This window comes from Mandrillus leucophaeus, unplaced genomic scaffold, assembly GCF_000951045.1.
Source record: "Mandrillus leucophaeus isolate KB7577 unplaced genomic scaffold, Mleu.le_1.0 Scaffold182, whole genome shotgun sequence".
Taxonomy (NCBI): domain Eukaryota; kingdom Metazoa; phylum Chordata; class Mammalia; order Primates; family Cercopithecidae; genus Mandrillus; species Mandrillus leucophaeus.
The window spans coordinates 696,753-716,112 of record NW_012101832.1 but is presented as its reverse complement, the minus strand read 5'-3'; the positions used below and the strand labels follow the sequence as shown (position 1 = coordinate 716,112).

At 41.1% G+C, this 19,360-nt stretch overlaps 1 protein-coding gene across 3 annotated transcripts in view; it reads left to right on the top strand.

Moving 5' to 3' along the window:
- SMAP2 (small ArfGAP2) overlaps positions 1–19,360 on the top strand; it is an 82,122-nt gene that overhangs the window by 35,392 nt on the left and 27,370 nt on the right. Inside the window, exon 1 of one of the 3 annotated variants that reach the window (XM_011977644.1) lies at positions 14,817–14,895. The exons of the other annotated variants lie outside the window; for them this stretch is intronic. The gene's annotated coding sequence lies outside the window, so the exon portion shown is untranslated. Of the gene's footprint in view, positions 1–14,816; positions 14,896–19,360 lie in introns of those variants that run through there. 3 annotated transcript variants of the gene reach the window in all.

Below are 19,360 nucleotides of genomic sequence, written 5' to 3'. Positions count from 1 at the left end.
GCCGAGGAAGGAGGATCAGTTGAGTCCAGGAGTTCAAGACCAGTCTGGGCAACATAGTGTGACCTTGTCGCTACAAATAATTTAGAAATTAGTTGGGTATGGTGGTGCGCATCTGTGGTCCCAGCTACTCAGGAGGCTGAGGCAGGAGGATCACCTGGGCACCTGAGCCCAGGAGGTCGAAGCTGCAGTGAGTCATGATCAAGTGCCACTGCGCCCCAGCCTGGGAAAGAGAGCAAGACCCCGTCTCAAAAACAAAACAAAACAAAACAAAACAAAACAAAACAAATAAGCATCAGAATAGAGAACAAGCATGTGTTCTTTTTACTTTGTACAAGTTTTGTCGATCCTGGGGTTTTTAACTTGCTTGGGCACGAGTCTCACCAGTTTCTGGGGCCACGAAGCCATTCCAGTAATTTCAGTGTGGGAAAGGAAACTTCTTTGGTGCTGCCTTTTTAAGAAATGCTATGATTTGCTCTAGGCTCAAGATGTGATTTCTTCATTACCCAAAGCCCTGGGGTTAACGTGACTTTTAGGGTGAGCTTTTGGATTGACTTAGGTAGTGATAGAACAGAGGACAAAACTACTGAAAATTCCAGATATGTGAATGGTTACTCTGGCTGATTTATTGAGGCTGGGTTCCATTTTTGGATATGGATCATACTTCCTTTGTACTTAGGGTCATACTGGTCCAAGATTTAACTTCTAGCTCTGCAGTTCCAGATTTTATCGGTGTGTCAGGAATAACTGCTAAGCCACCCCTTCAGAGACTATGTTTTAAACTGGACACTGTCTTATTTACTATGAAAGGATCTACAGTTGTCCTTTGGTATCCATGGGGGAAAGGCTCCAGGAACCTTCTGGGGTATTGAAATCCACAGATGCTCGAGTCCCTGATACAAATAGCGTAGTGCTTGCATATAACTTTTACACATCCTCCCTTATACTTTAAATCATCTCTAGATTACTTATAATACCTAATACAATGTTAATGCTATGCCAGTAGTTGTTACTCTGTATCATTTAGGGAATAATGACAAGGAAAAAAGTCTGCACATGTTCTGTACAGATGCAGCCATCCATTTTTTACTGAATATTTTCTTTTTTTTTTTTTTTTGAGACAAGGTCTTGCTCTGCCGCCCAGGCTGGAGTGCAGTGGTGCAATTATAGCTCACTGTAGCCTCAGACTCAATCTATCCTCCCACTTAGCCTTCCAAAGTGCTGGGACTACAGGCATGTGCCACAGGACCCAGCCATGTTTTCGAATATTTTCAATCTGCAGTTGGTTGAATCCACAGATGCAGAATCCATTTCTAACAGAGGGCTGACTATACCTTTCTGATGACCTAAATATTTGTGTCCACTATTGGGACACTCCTTTCTTAGTGTCAAGGTTTGTGAGAAATTAAGAGCTGTTTGATGGGCAAAGATGTATTTATTCATTTACTGGATTGTCTGCAATTGAGACAGGGTCTCACTATGTTTCTCAGGCTGGTTCTAACTCCTGGGCTCAAGGAGTCCTCTCGTCTCAGCCTCCCAAAGTGCTGGGATTACAGGTGTGACACATCATACCCGGCAGAGCAAAGAGTTAAAAGTACAAGACATTTGATCATCTTGAGGAATATTTACCTCAGACTGAAACACCATATGAAATTCTAGAGTCTGACAGAAAGTATAATAATTTTTTGCTTTTCCCTTCTTCTGCTACATCCTATCTCTGAAATGTTTCACCCCACCCAACACTGCCTATGTTCCAACTCCTATTGTATATTTTTAAATTTACATTTAAATTTACTTTTTGAAAAAAGTAGCACTTTCATGTAGTTCAAAATTCAAAAGGTCCAAAGGGGAATATGTACAGTATAAAATCATTCTCCTGTCCCTCATCCCTCCCTGGAAGTAACCATTGTTGGCAATTTCTTTTCTTTTCCTTTTTTTTTTTTGTGTGTGTGAGACAGAGTTTTGCTTTTGTCGCCCAGGCTGGAGTGCAACGGCGAGATCTTGGCTCACTATAACCTCTCCCTCCCGGGTTCAAGTGGTTCTCCTGCCTCAGCCTCCCAAGTAGCTGGGCGCCCTCTATTTTTAATAGAGATGGGGTTTCACCATGTTGGTCAGGCTGGCCTCGACCTCCTGACCTCGGGTGATCGACTCGCCTCGGCCTCCCAAAGTGCTGGGATTACAGGTGTGAACCACCATACCTAGCCCATTGTTGGCAATTTCTTACGTGACTTTTAAGAGATAATATATGCGTAGACAAACGACAACATTTAAATATGTTTCTTTGCAGTGCTTTTATGCAAACGGTAGCATATTACCCACAACTCTTGACATCTGCATTTTTCAATCAACAGAACATGGAGAGCATTCACTTTCCATGCACATTGAGGAGTGCTTTGCTCTTTGAAGGTGTTTTCTAAGGCTACGACCAAAGTTATCTTGATTAAGTTGAAAGATACTCTTAAATGATTTGGAAGACACTGCTCTCTCTCTCTCTTTTTTTTGAGACGGAGTCTTGCTAAGTGCAATGGCGCTATTTTGGCTCACTGCAAACTCCACCTCCTGGGGTCACGTTCTCCTGCCTCAGCCTCCTGAGTAGTGGGGATTACAGGCACCTGACTAACTTTTATATTTTTAGCAGAGACAAGGTTTCACCATGTTGTCAAGGCTGGTCTCGAACTCCTGACCTCAAGTGATCTGCCCACCTTGGCCTCCCAAAATGCTGGGATTACAGGCACAAGCCACCACGCCCAGTGGACTCTGTTCTCTTTGAAGGTATCTTAGAAAGTGTCCTAGGCCCATAGACACATATAAGCCTACCGTTAAGATGGCAGAGAGGCAGAATAATGGAAGAGTCTGTAGACTTCATGTTGAAACAGCTAGTTAAACTCCTTTACTTTGCCTATTGCAGCTTGGTGACCTGATTCCACATACACCTAACTTTCTCAGTTTAATTTTCCTAGTTTGAAAAACGAAAGTGCTTTGTAAGCTAATGTGTTACACAAATGTCTGCATTATTTATTTTCACCATTGCTGATCATAAATTTTTTTATCTTGATTTTATTAGTTTTACTTTTGACTTTATTCCCTTAAGATAGTCTGGTTACTGGAAGCCACAGTTAGAATGACTCACCCAGTAATTCCCTAGTCTTTAAGCCAAAACCATTTTCTATATATGGAGTTCTGGCATTTTTGCAAAAATGTGCTTTATGGTACCCTTGAGGATGGTCTCTGGATGTTTCCTGATTTCAAACTCGTATGGAAGATTAGACCAGGGAATTTCTTTGTGTAGAAATTTTCTCATAGTTGTCTTAAATTTCAACTCATGTACGTTAATCTTTAGCTTTGCTTTACATTTGTTTTCTGTTGATAGCCAAGTCATTGCTTATTAAATATTCCCTAGAAATGAACTTTCCTATCAATTTTAAATTATTTTAGCTGTATCTGTGGCACTTCTTTTTTCTTTTGAGATGGAGTCTCGCTCTGTTGCCCAGGCTGGAGTGCAGTGGCACAGTCTTGGCTCACTGCAACCTCTGCTTCCCAGGTTCAAGCGATTCTCCTGCCTCAGCCTCCCGAGTAGCTGGGATTACAGGCTCCTTCCACCACACCCAGCTAATATTTTGTATTTTTAGTAGAGACAGAGTTTCATCATATTGGCCAGACTGGTCTCGAACCCCTGACCTCAGGTGATCCGCCCACCTTAGCCTCTCAAAGTGCTGGGATTACAGGCGTGAGCCACCATGTTCAGTCTGTGGCACCTTTTAAAAAGTAAAAATTCCAATGGAGCTAAACAACAGAAGGAGTTCTGCTTCCATTTCTAGTTGTTAAATGCCTTTCTCTAGCCAAGATCACATACATTTCTGGGTTTTTTACAGCTAGTGCACTGTAACTCTGACAGTCATGCTTAGATTGATACAGTTTTACTGAAAGTGATTTATCAAAATCCCCATTAGATTGTCTTTTAATGTCAACATATTAAACCTGTTCCCTGAGAGATACTTTCGTATTTGTTCTCCTTGCCCTTTAAATATCATTTGGTGCCAGTGAGATGAAGACTAGAAAATGTAATATCTTTTAGGGGAACTTCGCAAGCCTGAGATCCCCTACTACATATAGTCATTCAGAAAATGTTTCTTAAGCACTTACTACCTACTTTTTCTCAGACATTGTACCAGGATATATAGATTAAAAGAAAGGGTTTTTGGTCTCAAGGATTTTACGGTCTAATGGGGAAGCAGATGTGTACAAATATAAATGATGCAATATAGAAATTATTGTGGCATGGTATACAGGGAGAAATGAAAGCACTGAAGAAGGCAAAGAAGTCTTCCTCAGGAAGTCATGGCTTCAAAGAGAAAAGTAGGCTGTGTCTTAAAGGATAAACATGATTTGCCAAGTGAATTTAGGGAACTTTGCATTCTAGGAAGAGGGAACAGAATGTGTAAAGCCTCCGAGGTGCACTGTTTTGTGTGTGTGTGTGTGGGGGGGATTCTTTAGTATATTTTGACTGCATTTTGAGGAGTGATGAGGAGTAGAGTTTGATAGGTAGTTAGGATCCTGTAAGGTTAAAACCTGAGCTCTGTGGTTGACTTGCTCCGTGACGTAGAGATTTTGAATATGCACTATGCTTTAGACTTCCTGTTGTATAAGAAGCCCATAGTATTGTAGGTCCACCTGCTATTCACATGGGGTTATAAATATTGCAGGCATGAAACGCTTCCTAATCGCTGAATAGTAAGAAAGGTCTGAGCACGGTGCCCATAAATTCTCCATTGAAATGTACCTTTGTGGGTACATTCAATTATTTTAGCATAAGTCTAGTGAAGTGCCAGAAGTAGATATTATGTTATTTCTGGAGCTCATGATGTTGATTTTTGAGGCTGAACATGCTCTTAGGCTCAAGCAGGTCATATTTGGAATACCTGATGTGTGCTCCTGGTTGCTCAGTGCTTAGGATGCATAAACAGGTAGCAGCAGTCTCATCTCTCAGTATATATACTTTTCAGCAAATCTTTTTTTTTCTAGATAAATTAGAAAACTACCTTCTTTCTGCATTTTTCATCTGATGTCATTATGGTATGTAGGTGGCAGCTTTCTTGGGCACAGTTGTCTATATAACTGTTCACCACATGAGTCATTGTCTGTTTCTTTTCTTCTGCCTGAAAATTCCATCTTGGAAATTGTGTCATGCAATCAGTGACTGCAACATTCTACTTGTTATGTACATTGCCACTGACTGTATATGTTATGTTGATGGACTCTACTTGCGCTACAGAGAAGGAATAAAGTGACTTATTAAATTGAGTCAGACTCAGTTCCTCCAAATGGTATTTCCTGTAAAAATGATGCCAAGCAAGAATCTGCATAAAACATACATATGCTTTACACTGTAAGCACACAGTGCCTATCTTTTGTTATTGTGTCTGTTTAAATCCTTATCACAGTTGTACTCCTGTTTGATCAAGTGGCCAGTTTAACTAGATACTAGCTTTGAAGAAGTTCTGTATTGGCCCCTGGAATGTGACAGTTCATACCACATTGAAAAGGTAAGAACCAAGTCTTTGTAGAGTAGAACACCTTAAAGTTAATCCACTTTTATCAAATTCCTCTATTGTTAAAGCAACAGTCCTGTATTGGCTAATTTTAAAAATTGTAATGTGCCACACTTTACCCGTCCCTAGAATGTAAGCTAGGGGACAGGGGTCTATACTTGTTTTGTTCACTGTAGTATTCCCAGCACCTAGAACTGTGCTTGGCACAGACCAAGCTCTCAGTAAATATTTGTTTGAATGCCTGAATTGATTTTGTCATCTGTAAATGTTTTGTTTCATATTAGAAGATACCTTTTCTAGGTTATCTGAATAATTGTTTTAATTCTTAGGAAAGCTATTAATTTTCTGAAAAATAAGTTTTGAAATATGTTTGGAAGGCCCTATGTCAGTCAAGGACCAGTCGGGAACAGAAGCCACTGTTGGTCTTATAAGCAGAGGGAATTTAAAATAGGGAATAGGTTACACGGTTGCTAGAAAAGCCAAGAAGCTAAACGGGCTGGTGAGGCACCCCATCGATTAGCAATGCCTGGGAACTACTGTGCCCACAAGGAAAATAGACGGTGCACTGGTGTCACCAAGGGCTGGAAGTCCCTGTGGTCTGGTGTGAGCGGAAGCATGGAAAGAGGAGCTGTCTGGTGAGAGCTGGAACTAGGCCGAGTGAGAGAGTGTATTACCCTGGCTGCTCCCTGCTCCTGCCTCTTATCCTCGTCAGTGCCTCCCGTTGATGGAACTTATCCCGAAATCAGTTGGCAAAGGGAGCCTGGGAGATGTAGTTCCCTGTGATCCCAGCGCAAACAGGCAAAGACACAAAGGCAGTGAATTCTCCAAGATGTAATTTCTTTCCCCTTATAGTATTTGAATTATTTTGGACAAGAGAACAGAACGTTTTCCGGCGGATACAACATTGAGTGCTTCTAAAGGATCTTGACTGTTGGTGAAACAATTATTAGTCCCAGGAAGTAATGTAACAACTCAGTCATAGTTTATATACTTAGGGGGTATGACTAGGCAAATTGGCTCCTATATTGAAATGTATTTGACTGTTGGCTGCTGCCAGGAGCAACTTAGGTTACTCAGAAAATAAGTTCCCACCCTGTCAATTCTGAGAAGTCTTAGGTATGGTATATCCACATTGAGTACATCTACAACTGGACAGCTTGAATTAATAGCACAGAAGCCATACACAGAGAATGTTGAAGATTGCAGCCTTAAAACGTGGTACAGCTCACTCTTTTTTTTTTTTCTTTCGTTTTTTTGGAGACAGAGTCTTGCTCTGTTGCCCAGGCTGGAGTGCTTTGATGCCGTCTCAGCTCACTGCCATCTCTGACTCCCGGGTTCAAGTGATTCTCATGCCTCAGCCTTCCAGGTAGCTGGGATTATAAGTGTGTGCCTCCATGCTCAGCTAATTATTTGTATTTTTAGAGTAGAGACAGGGTCTCACCACATTGGCCAGGCTGGTCTCAAACTCCTGGCCTCAAGTGATCCACCCTCCTTGGCCTCCCAAAGTGCTGGGATTGCAGACGTGAGCCACCAAGCCCGGGCCTCAGCTCAGTCTTTTCTTTATAGTTAAGGTGACTGCGGTGTGGCTGTTCTATCTTGTGCTGCATGTCAGTTTGACTAGTCTTACTGATTTGTTTGTTTTACCCCACAACTTCAGATAAGTTTGCACTGGGTGAGGCAGGCAAGATCACTGGGTCTGTTTTCTTCTACCCTGACCTGAAAAAATATTTTGTCTTGTAAGGAATGTTGCTGCTGCTCCATTTAAGGGCAGAGCTTTCCAAGTTGTGGCTACTTGTTTTCTTCTTGATTATAAAAGTGTCTAATGAGTTATATGAGACAAGTTTAGCCCTTTCTAGAAGTGCTTTTTTTGTCAATCAGGTCACCTGCATTTGGGCCCTTGCTATATTAATGGAATTGGTGGAACTAGGCCAGCAGAATTTTCAGTGCAGTGTGAGTATGTTTGCTTTTAGGCTATTACTTCCCACAGAGGCCACAGATAAAGGACTCTCATTGTTTGAGTGAAGTTACCAACTGTAACAATTGCATAGGTTTCCTTGTTTCTTTCTTTTCTCCAAAAAACTCATTTCCTCTTGGCAGGCGGTTACTATAATTCACAGGTGTAATGAAAATGTAATTTGGGATTTGAAAAAGCATATCAGACTGCTTTCCAGAGTACCGGTTCTTTTCAACTGGTCCATTTCAACTTAAGAGATCCATCTATGCATTTTTGAAGCTTCACATTTAATAAACATAATATTTCACTGCTATGTTTGACTATTCCGTTTCCTACACTTTCTCCTTCCCTACCCCACTCTTCTGGATCCTGTGTTTCCCCACAGGCTTTGTGAATGCCGGTCCACTGATGGCTGAACTGCAGGTCTCTCCCCAGTGGACAGCCCCAGAGATGAGCCAGATCTGCCTCAGCTGTGGCCATCCGTCAGCGTAAGGTTGCTCTGGTGGTCGTCTTCAGTTTGTCCAGCTCTTCCCCTTATCCCCCATCCTCCCTCATGTGTGGCTGAAGCTTGCCCTGGAATCCCTCCTTTGTAGCATGTCACTGGGTAGTAATAGAATTTTATTATTGTTGCTTCTTTTCATTTTCAATTAATGTTAAGTGATTCTCTGACAAGTTTTGTTGACCATAGCCCTCTTTTCCCCTCAGTTTACAGATTTCCTGTAGGAATTCTGGTTTGCTTTTAAATACATATAGGATACAGTTTATTTAAGTTCTGGATTTCATAAGCTCACTTGGAAAATGCTTTTTTTAAAAAAAAAATTTCAGGTCGAAGCTTCCAAGAAGAAATTTCTTAATCTGAAACAACGAGAACTGGGTTCCTCAGGCCTCATGTCATTTCCCCTCACCCACAAACCAAATGTGTAATGCTCTCATTTTATGATGTGTTGAAACAGTGAAGCAAATGTGAGAGGGGGAGAGACCTACTCTCAGCTGTAGCTGATAAGCGTGTCCTAGCATGGTGATTTGAGCAATTAGAGCACCTTTTCTTTTCCTTTTCTTCAAATAGCCATGCTGTCTTTTGCAGCAGTTGCTGGTGATGGAAGACCATAAATCCCCAGGCTCTGTCTACCACAGAGCTTACATCTTTAGATGTGGGTTTACATGTTAATCCTGCAGTGTTACTTCACCTCATTGGTCCGAAGTGCACACACAGTATATTTTGTTGTTTAACTTCCTCTTTTCTTGTCTAACTGGAAGTCCCCAAATGTGTGGATTTAGAAAATAGTTCTCTAGTGTTTCTAGTTTTGAGTTAAGGAAATTTTGTCTGAATATTATTTAGGTGGTTGTTTTTATTCTATGCCTTCAAAAATAATTTCGTACAGGATTTTCTGTGTGAACTGGTGACATCATATGCTGTAGTGTAAAGCTTGTAGAGAAGGGGGCATCAGTGTATTTTTGTTGTTGTTGACACTTTATCACTCCTTGTAACTGACACAAACCCTGAGAAGAGAAACAGGAAGGAAACTCCCTATTCTTACCATGATGCTTTTGTTCAAAATAGCTGAAAACAGCAGAGCTGACGGAAACCAATTTGAGTGTGACAGCTGATTTGAGAAAGAAAGAATTAAGAGATGCAGGTGCTTCTGCTATGTTGAAATCATTTTTACTGAAAGATTAGCTGTTTGGAACAGGGATTGACTTTGTCTCTCTGAAAGTAGGCATGAAGAGTTCGGTTAGAGGAACTGTTACAGATGGAGGAGAAACTTGAGGAAAGGTCTTGCCTGTAGTGTGACTACAGTATTAATATTCCCAGATTATATGAAAGAGAAGGGAAGCTTCATTAAATGCAACATTGGAATCAGGAAGACTCCAGCTTGGCTCCTCTGAGCATTCTAACTTGTTCTGAGTCTAGTCTCAACAGAAGTAGCCTGACACAGGTGGCTCAGATCAAGGGTCCATATTATGGGCAGAGTAAAAATAGGTCCCAGTTTCATTAGACTTCTCATACTTTTAAGGAAAGAAAGATTTGTTGCCATAGTTGTTTTCTGTCTTACGGGATTTTAGGAGCTGGGGAGATGGGAGGATCCCTGTACTTATAATCAGTAAATGCTGGTTGTTTTTTTTAAACAACAACAACAACTTTATCTTTTATGATTATGAAACCTATACCCCATGATAAAAATCACTGGAAAGTATGAAAAATATAATGATGCTGAAGGTATTTTTCATAATTCTTTTTTTTTTTTTGAGACAAGGTCTCTTGCTCCGTCACCCAAGCTGGAGTACAGTGGCACAATCTCAGCTCACTGCAACCTCTGTCTACCAGGCTCAAGCAGTTCTTCTGGCTAAGCCTTCCGAGTAGCTGGGACTACAGGTGCACACCACCACGCCCAGCTAATTTTTGTATTTTTAGTACAGACAGGGTTTTGCCATGTTGCCCAGGCTAGTCTCAAACTCCTGAGCTCACATCATCTGCCTGCCTCGGCCTGCCAGAGTGCCGGGATTACAGGCGTCAACCATCACACCCAGCCTTATTTTTCATAATTTTTATCACCCATTTACTTAAGCTTATACCATAATGATTTTATATCATTAGTTTTTGCTTAACATTTATTATAAGCTTATTTCATGATGTTAAAAACATTTAAATACCTTTTTTGTATCCCATCATTAGAATATGTCATTATTATCTCTTGCCCAATTGTTAATATTTGAGTTTTCAACTTTTCAACAATACAAATAAGGAAGTATAAATTTTTGTGGTGTTGTTAGAGTGATGGGTTATTTATGTGTTCAGATTTGAGTAGTCAAGTGGGCCCTCTAATTGAAAAAGTTACCAGGGGGATTCTCTGGGTTGAGCCCACGTAGAGACGGCTTTGCTCTGGGTGTTATTCTGAACTGCTTCATTGCAGTAGATGTCTGCTAAGGCAAGGAATGGGGAACTTGGGAGAACCCTGGTTTCTCCATAAGGGATGTAAGGAACATAAGGGACATAAGGAGCATAAAGAACAGCTTTATGGGTCATATCACAGCAAGATGGGCTGGCACTTTCACATTATATTCCTGATGTGCGGAAATACCCTTGTGCCAATGACTAGCATCTTAGGTTGTTCATATAGTCCTCATTGACTTAAACTTAGTCCTCTAGGAAGATGCATTAGAGGTCCTGCATTAGTAGAAAGGAGGTAACAGCTACTGCATTATTATTTCTTTTGAAGAAGGGCCTTAGACTGGAAATGAAGACAGGGACTGTGTTTTCACATCTATCTGCATACCTAATGCACAGTGTCTGGCACATAGTGTCTGTGTCCCTGTTATGAGCAGCATTATTCTATTAATGTGTGTTCAGGTCATCTACTTTGTTTTGTTTTTTGATAGTCACCCTCATACTATTAGCCCAGATAGCTGAAGATCTGTGACAGTCCAAGAAGCTGAACAGGTGAATCTCATGGTTGCTTTGTGGTAATTGCTTCTTTGTGCCATTTCATTTCTGTGCTTCTGCCACCTGTGCTGCTTTGAAAGCTGGAGCTAGACATGAAGCGAATCCTCTGCCCTCTCAGTAGGAGGTTTTGGTGTGACACATCGTCTTGGGAAAAATGTAGCATGAAGTGTGAAACAGGAGGCTGAAATAGCAGCCCTTTAGCCCTTTTGTGGGATGGGAGTAAATATTTAGACATTGTTCTCAGGTGCTGTGGAATTTAATAGCCTTGCAGCAGTTTTAGAAACTCTCCTTGTGCCCAATGGAACAGGTTTGTTTAATTTAAAGAATCTTACTTGGGCTTTTTTGAAATTGTGATACCCCTCCCCCTGCCTTTCTCTTGCCGTGCCCCGCCAGACTTTCCCTGGGTTCATCTGCCTTATGTTCCCTTTGCAGGATCTTTCTATTCACATGGCTGGTATCTTTGCCCCACCCCCTTGTGCCATATCTTTGACCTCTACCTCATTGTATTCTATTCTGAAACACCTAGGTTTTGAAACATCGTGGTGAATGTTTTCCTTTTCAAAGGGCAAATCTCCATCTTTTGCTCTCCTCCCTTAAGCCAGGGCTGTTTTGATGACTGATATTCAGCACCCACTGGACTAACCAACCATCTGTACTTTGATCCCAGAATTCATTTTGATTCTGCTGTTTGTTTAGAACTGGAAGCTCTCTAGCTTGTTTGGATGTGGTTGTGATTCAGTGAAACTGGCACTGATTTTCCATCTGTTTGCCGTTGGTTGGGACTTCCCCAGTGTGTTAGGAAAGCTGCTGTGCTGAGTTGCGAAGAGAAATTCGCATGTCCATGGTCTTGTACAAGGGCTCATTTGCTCACTTAGAAGGTTTTGTGTAGAGCCTCTGCCTGGGTGAAAGACATGAGCTTTCCTGGAAACAATGGAAAAACATTTTCTGCCTGGCCACTCTGTCTTGAGCTCTAGTACGTTACACTGTTTTTCCCTTCTGGGCTTCTTTTTGAGGAAGGGGAGTGTGGATGGGAGGAACTTCGTCTTCACAGTCTCAGATTCCCAGGAGCAGAGAGTGAATTGTATGTTGTAACTTAAAAAAAAATAAATAAAAAGAACACCTAAAGAACAAGATATCAATTTCGTGACCATTATTGAGCATCTACTATGTATAACACACGTTTGGGTGTGTAAAGGTGATTCTAAGTTCAGTCCAGCGGATCCTTTCTTCTGTGAACTTGGGCAAATGGCTTGACCTCTCTAGGCCTTAGTTTCTCCAACTGTGCTTAGACTAGATCATTCCTAAGGTTTGTTACAATTTTAGAATTTTATACTCTAAATGTGTATCTGTTTGTTACAGAACAAGAGAAGAGGCCTTTCCACAAAACTGACATATTCTTATGTCTCACTTCAAACTAAATGGCTTAAAAATGGTTCCTCTAGAGCAGGATTTCTCAACCTCAGACTATTGACATTTTGGGTAATTCCTTGTTGTGGGCACTGTCTAGGGCATTTTAGAATGTTTAGAAGCCAGCATTCCTGTCCTCTGCCCACTAGATGCCAGTAGCACTTCCCCACCCCTCTGCCAGTTGTGATAACCAAAAGTGTCTCTAGACATCAGCATTGCCCCTTGAGGGGAAATTGTTTCTGTTGGGAGCCATTGGTCTAGAGGGACAAAGATGAGACTATTTGAATATGGGCTGTTTTTAATACCAGTTTTCATATTGTTCCACTATTGCTTATTCCCTGTTTAATCAGTAAGCATGTATCAAGTGTGTACTATACACCGAGCCGACACTTGATTATGAGCGACTTTAATGACCATGTCAAATTTATAAATGTTGAGTCCACCTGGCCAACTTTGAAATGATTGCCCAACTGTTAGCTCTGCAGTCCCTATACGCCTACACCCACCAGCCTGCTGTTAGCCTTGGTCAGGGTAATGATTGAAATGTATGAAAGCATTTACTCGCAAAGGCTATCAGGTAGCAACTTAGGAAGGCCCTGGGATTGTGAGTTATGGATTGGGACTGGGTCGTGTGCATCCAGAACCTAGTATTATGATAGTTATCCCTTCAGCTTTCTAGGGGAAAAAAATCCCTCGTCAATGTGGTGGGGTGGGGAGTCTATCCTAGGGATGGAGGTTGAAGAGCAATCTCACTGGACAATGACCATATCACCCTTTTGAGTAGCTTCTTCTAAACACAGGCCGCTTTCCTCCCGCAGCGGGCAGGCTCACTTTGCAGCTTTAGTTTTTTGTTTTGTTTTTGTTTTTAAATATATGAGTAGATACTGGTTGTTGCAAAGAGGAAGTTAACCTGAAGTAACCTAAAAATGTAAAGAACTAAATGTCCCCAGGAGATGAAGACAGTAACTTGAGAACCAAGTTTGCATATATTACCTGAAGTGAGGTCACTAGGAAATTGGTTTAATTATAATATCAAGTTTTAAAATGTCAGGTCCACCTGGCTGACTTTGAAATGATTTGCCCAGCTGTTAGCTCAGCAGTCCCTCCCTGCACACCAACTCCACCCAGCCTGTTATTAGCCATTGAAGTGGTGATTGAAATGCATTCGATTTCCCAAGAAATCTAATCTTTGGACTTGCTACATTTGCTATAAAATATCAGTTTAGTTTTAATAACTTTGAATTTGCTCCCAGTACCCCTAGTTTTTCTCATCTGTTTTAAATTCACATTCTTCACCCGGTCGGGTGCAGAATGGTGCTTCTCGCTGATTAGGGTGAGCATCTTTGCTGGGATGCTCTGGGATTCCAAAGCCATGATTCAGACACTTAAGCCTGTGTCAGTCCCTATCCTTAGGTCCTGGCAGGCTCCGTGTTCCATTCCAGCTGAGCCTTTGCTGGAGTAATTACCCACATGGAGTCTTCAAGCCAAACAATTGTTTGTACTGAGATAGTCTCACTGTTTGGCTCCTAATGAAATAATCTCTTTCCTGCCCTCAATGAAAGCAGCTATTTTTTGTGTCCTCCCTCCCCTATTCAGAGAAGCCATGTCTCATCCACCACTCTTCCAGCTTATTCATAAATGCTTTAAGCAGAGTCTTTGTGTAAAGGAAATTGGCTAGAGCTGAAATATCATAGGCTAACCAGGAGACAAGGAGCATTAAGGACACCCTTTCCCTTGACTTTCTATTTAGGGTATTTAAATTACCTTTGTGTGATTTTCTGTAATAAGTGATCTAAAAACTTAAATCCACATAAGCAAAATACTCATACTAGGTTTTAAAAAAGTATACTAAATTAGGCCGGGCACCGTGGTTCATGCCTGTAATCCCAGCACTTGGGGAGGCCGAGGTGAGCGCATCACTAGGTCAGGAGATCAAGACCATCCTGACTAACGTGGTGAAACCCCGCCGTCTCTACTAAAAATACAAAAAATTAGCCAGGCATGGTAGGCATGTGCCTGTAGTCCCAGGTACTCGGGAGGCTGAGGCAGGAGAATGGCGTGGACCCTGGAGGCGGAATTTGCAGTGAGCCAAGATTATGCCACTGCACTCCAGCCTGGGCGACAGAGCGTGAATCCGTCTTAAAAAAAAAAAAAAAAGTATACTAAATTAGTATACTTTTATTTGTTGTTGTTACCTAAAGGAGCTCTCAAAAATAAAAGCTGGCCAGGCATGGTAGCATATGCCTGTAGTCCCAGCTACTCAAGAAGCTGAGGTGGGAGGATTGCTTGAGCGCAGGAGATTAAGGCTGCACTGCACTCTAGCTTGGGCAACAAAGCAAAACCCTATCTTAGAAGAACAAACAAAAAACCTAACAACAGAACAACCACAAATCAGTGAGTGCAGCAGGAGAGGCAGCAGAGTGCTGTGGGAGTTGGAATAGGAAGGAGAAAAAGCTTCAAGGGGAAAGTGGGCAGAGCAAGATTTGCACAAAAAGATGTTTTGCAAATAGAGGAAATAGGCCCTGTAAAGCTATTTGTGAGAGATTATAAGTTGATCAACAAAGTGTAAGTAGTTCTTCTCCCTTTTTTTTGGGGGGGGGGGACAGAGTCTTGCTCTGTCACCCAGGCTGGAGTGCAGTGGCTCAATCTTAGCTCACTGCAACCTCCGCCTCCCAGGTTCAAGCAATTCCCCTGCCTCAGCCTCCCAAATAGCTAGAATTACAGGCGTGAGCCACAATGCCTGGCTAATTTTTGTATTTTTAGTAGAGATGGGGTTTTAGCATGTTGGCTAGGCTGGTCTTGAACCCCTGACCTCAGGTGATCCACCGGCCTTAGCATCCCAAAGTGCTGGCATTACAGGCGTGACATACCACGCCCGGCCTCTTCTAACCTTTTTAAGGAGTATTTGTGTGAACAGAACCAATGAGTTTCTTCAAATTGACTTCTGACAGTAGTCTAAGTGGTCTCCATTTCTGATTCACCCTTTTTTCCAATTCCAAATTGCCATTATCCATGTAATTGACTCTAAAGAGAGCAAAAATCTATCTTCTCCAGCAGTTTTGGTCATAGATTTTTAGCTGGTTCTCTTTATCATTTGCAACTGAGTTCATTCATATGTTCCAGCGTTCAAGAATTTTTTCCTTCAGTTCCAGAACTCTTTGCTTCCATCCTGTGGTTTCTTGGGAGCACAGTTCTAAGCTTTCTTAAGATAAGTGTTTTAACCACACCATCTACCATTTTCCTCAGAAGTTGTTCTCTTCTTATGGCGTGTGTTTAGGGTGTTCGGGGCACCAGTCACTAGGGATTGGAAGGATTTTTTGATGGATCTTCAAGTGACCGTGTCTTGAAGGTTAGCCATCATCAGTTCACTCCATGAAATGAAAGCTTAAGGGGGTCCACTTTTGCTCTTTTTTGAAAAAGTCTATTGTCCTCAAAGAAGGAGGTGAACCTGATCAGATTTTTAAGTTTTGTCTTATTCAGTGTTTGTAGCATCAAGGGACTGGCCTCTAATGGAAGCAACTGGGGGGCCTCGTTGGCTTATGTAATCAGTCTCATCTCACTGACTTTACAGGGTTCTTCAATACTGTCAGAAAATCTCTTGGCTAGCTCTTTCTCCCTCCTTAAAATACGTTGGCTCTTTACGATAAAAACAATCATAGCAGCACATACCAGAATCTCCTAGGGAAACCCCCGAAGACTTGGGCCTTGTCTCAGCTCTCAGACATAACTACCAAGATCTTTGCATAGCTTTCCCAGGACCAACTGGAAATAAATTTTTTTTATGATGATATAATTGACAAATGAAAATTGTATATGTTTACAGTATATAATGTGGTGTTTTGACATATATGTACGTTGATTTTTGTGGCAGTCAGGAGGTCCTCTAATTGGAACAGTGACTCACCACACCCAAGAGTCCCTCTGTCTGTATCCCATCCCCAAATCAGAAAAAGGCCTGTGGGTCTCTGTGGGTAGGATTCACTCTCTCAGATTTCTCTGTGAGTCAGTAACATGACAAGTGGCATCTCTACACACAGTTTTAAGAGGAAGTGATGTCATTGTTGGTATATAGAAGTGAGAAGAGGAGTAATGAGAATTAAAGAAAGACCCTGATCATGGGAGAATTTAAGCCATACTTTGAAGTTTGGAGTTCAGTTGATGGTGGGGGGTCCACTGACATAGCTTTGAATGAGGTGATGACATTATCAGAACATATGTTGGCAGAATGTCCTTTTCAAAGCCAACAAGGTCCAAACTAGGATCCCATTCTTTCCCTCCTGAAGTCACCTGGGGAATTGAGTTGATAATAATGATACGGGATGACTGATTGATAGTTCTTTATTCCCAGAAACATCACCCAAGTAGAAACTAGTTACCTTCCACTGGTGGGAGAGACAACAAGGAAGAGTGACAGTAAATCCCTACCTGTTAGTAATAAACCAATGGCCAGGCCCAGTGGCTCATTGCCTGTAATCCCAGTACTTTGGGAAGCCAAGGTGGGAAGATCACTTGAGCCCAGGAGTTCAAAACCAGCCTGGGCAACATAGCAAGACCTCACCTCTACAAAATAATAATAATAATAATAATAATAAAACCAAGGCAGTAAGATTATGTGGAGCCAGATTTACTAAAAGTTAATTGCCTTCCCTTCAACCTTTTTGGAGTAGTTTAATGAATTTTTGAGATAAAGTTACTGTCTTTCAGAAGAGGTAGATTTGAGATAATCTGGTTAAGGTATATTGACTTGTCAGAGAGGTGTATTGACTTGTCTAAAGTCACACAGGAAATTAGTGCTGTAGTTTAGATAATCCGTATCTTTAGCTCTGTAGATAAGAAGGGCCAGTTAAATAACATGAGAAAGATGAAGAATGACTCCTTCCTTTGTCCTAGTAGACCTCAGTCTGCTTCCCTGTTGATTTCTTTGTGTTACAGGCTTTAATGTTTTTTGAGAAAAGCCATTTTAAGTTAACTACTGAATTAGCTTTAGATATAGATTGACTAATCATTTCATTAGTGAGTACTTAGCAGTGTTCTACTTCCCTTAACCTCCTTTTTCCGGTTACCTCTTAGGAAGATAATGTTGCTTTGCTTCATCTCCACTGATAATCACAGCAGTCTGTCTAATTGCTACGTCTGTTCTATCATTGAGCTCCTGGATCAAGTTGGTTCAGTGGGCTTGTATTTTGGTTGAGTATATAAGTGGCTGCTTTCTTCTGCTAGAATCTCTAAACCTCCATCTTTATCTTGCATACTTCGATATATAAGTATGGGGGGAGTAAAAAGCAGCACCAGGATATCAAAATGGTAGGAAGACAGATTAATCGGACTCAGTATAAGGAAGGCCTCTCTGCTAGTCAATGCTGTCTAATGGACAAACCGACTACCTTTTGAAATGGTACATAACTGACTTAGCGTTGGACAAAGCAGGTGGTCACCCTTACAAGGAGGGTGCATTCAGTGGGAATTTGGACCCAAGAGGAGTTCTAAAGTTCTTTCCACCTCTGATGTTCTCATTTTAAATTTCTTGGTGTAGGATTTACCTTTATTCTCTAATCAGTCTCAGACATGTTTTAATTTTGTCTCAGACATTTTTAAGCTTAACTTATGCTCTTTTTTCAACTGTACAAATGTGGACAGTGTTTCTTTTTGACAAACGGAAACAACATTCTTGCAAGATGGCCCAGATGGAAAGGGACTTCTCTTGCAAGCATTCTGAAAGCAGAGGTTGATTGCATAAGCCTTTATTTTGGTCTCATGGTTCCTTAAAATGTTTGTACTTACAGAAGTTCAAAGTTACTGTTTATCGTTATTTTGGAATAAGGAACTTGATGAACTCTTTTTTGTGTAGATGAAAACATAGAGGTAAACATACCTCTCAGCAGCCCTACATAATTTTTCCAAGATCCCACTGGTGTTTCTGTGTATTCTTCCTTTTCAGTGAATCAGAGAATGGAAGGATATAATGAGTGGAACTGAGGTAACTGGCACTAGATTTGTTTTTAAAACAAATACTGCTGCTTTTTTACTTTGACTTCCAAATTTTAGGTCAGAGTTAATGACAAGCTACGTCATGTAGAATTAATCTCTTATAAAATCCAAGTTTGTTGATTTAGGTTCTTCCTCATGTGTATGTTGTATTTAACCAGTTTTCAGTGCCTACTGTAGGCTCCAGGAACTGAATTTGATTTGTGTTTTAGGTTCCTCAAGACCTAACATCTTCATAAATTGTTTATTTCATTTTACATTTTCAGAACCATTGAATGGTAAGCAGGAAGGGACCTAAAAATTACTGCAAACCATCTACTGTAGTAGTAGGACTGTAGTAGTAGAAAGAACCGTAGGGCTCGTTGTTCACCCAATTCACCACATGGGGATCGTTTCTCCACCATCCCTGAGAACTGATTACCAAGCCTCTGTTTGAACACTGCACTAACTGGGATTTTACAATTTCTGGATATGCTGCATTTGTTTTTACACAACCTTAATTGTTAGAAAATTTTTCCCCAGAGTGTGCTAAAATCAACTTCTATTCCTTAATGCCAGTTCTGCTTTTGAAGCCTCTCCAAAGTAGCCTAATCCGTTTTCTGTGTTATAGCCTATCCTTTAAGGCATGTGAAAACTTCTTCTCCCTTCATTTTGCAAAACAGGAAGAATATATACATTTATGTTGCTTGTTGATTAACTCATTTAACACACATTTATTGTGTACCATCTTCTGTTTGCTAGCATTGTGTCAAGTGTTTGGGATAAACGATGAAGGAACATGGTCATTGCCTTCCAGAGCTCATAGTCTGTTGAGGACAAGAGAGACCTGTAAGCAACTCGAACAAGATATTAAGTATTAGAAGAACAAAGCTATTATCTGGGCTATTAGCGATAGAGAAAGTTAAGGTTTATTCCACTGGAGGGCGTCACAGATGAACTGGATTTTTAAGTTTGTCAAGCAGGGAATGAGGGAGAAAGCCATTCCAGGTAGAAAGAATGGTGTAGTCAAAGAGATTTGAGTGTGTC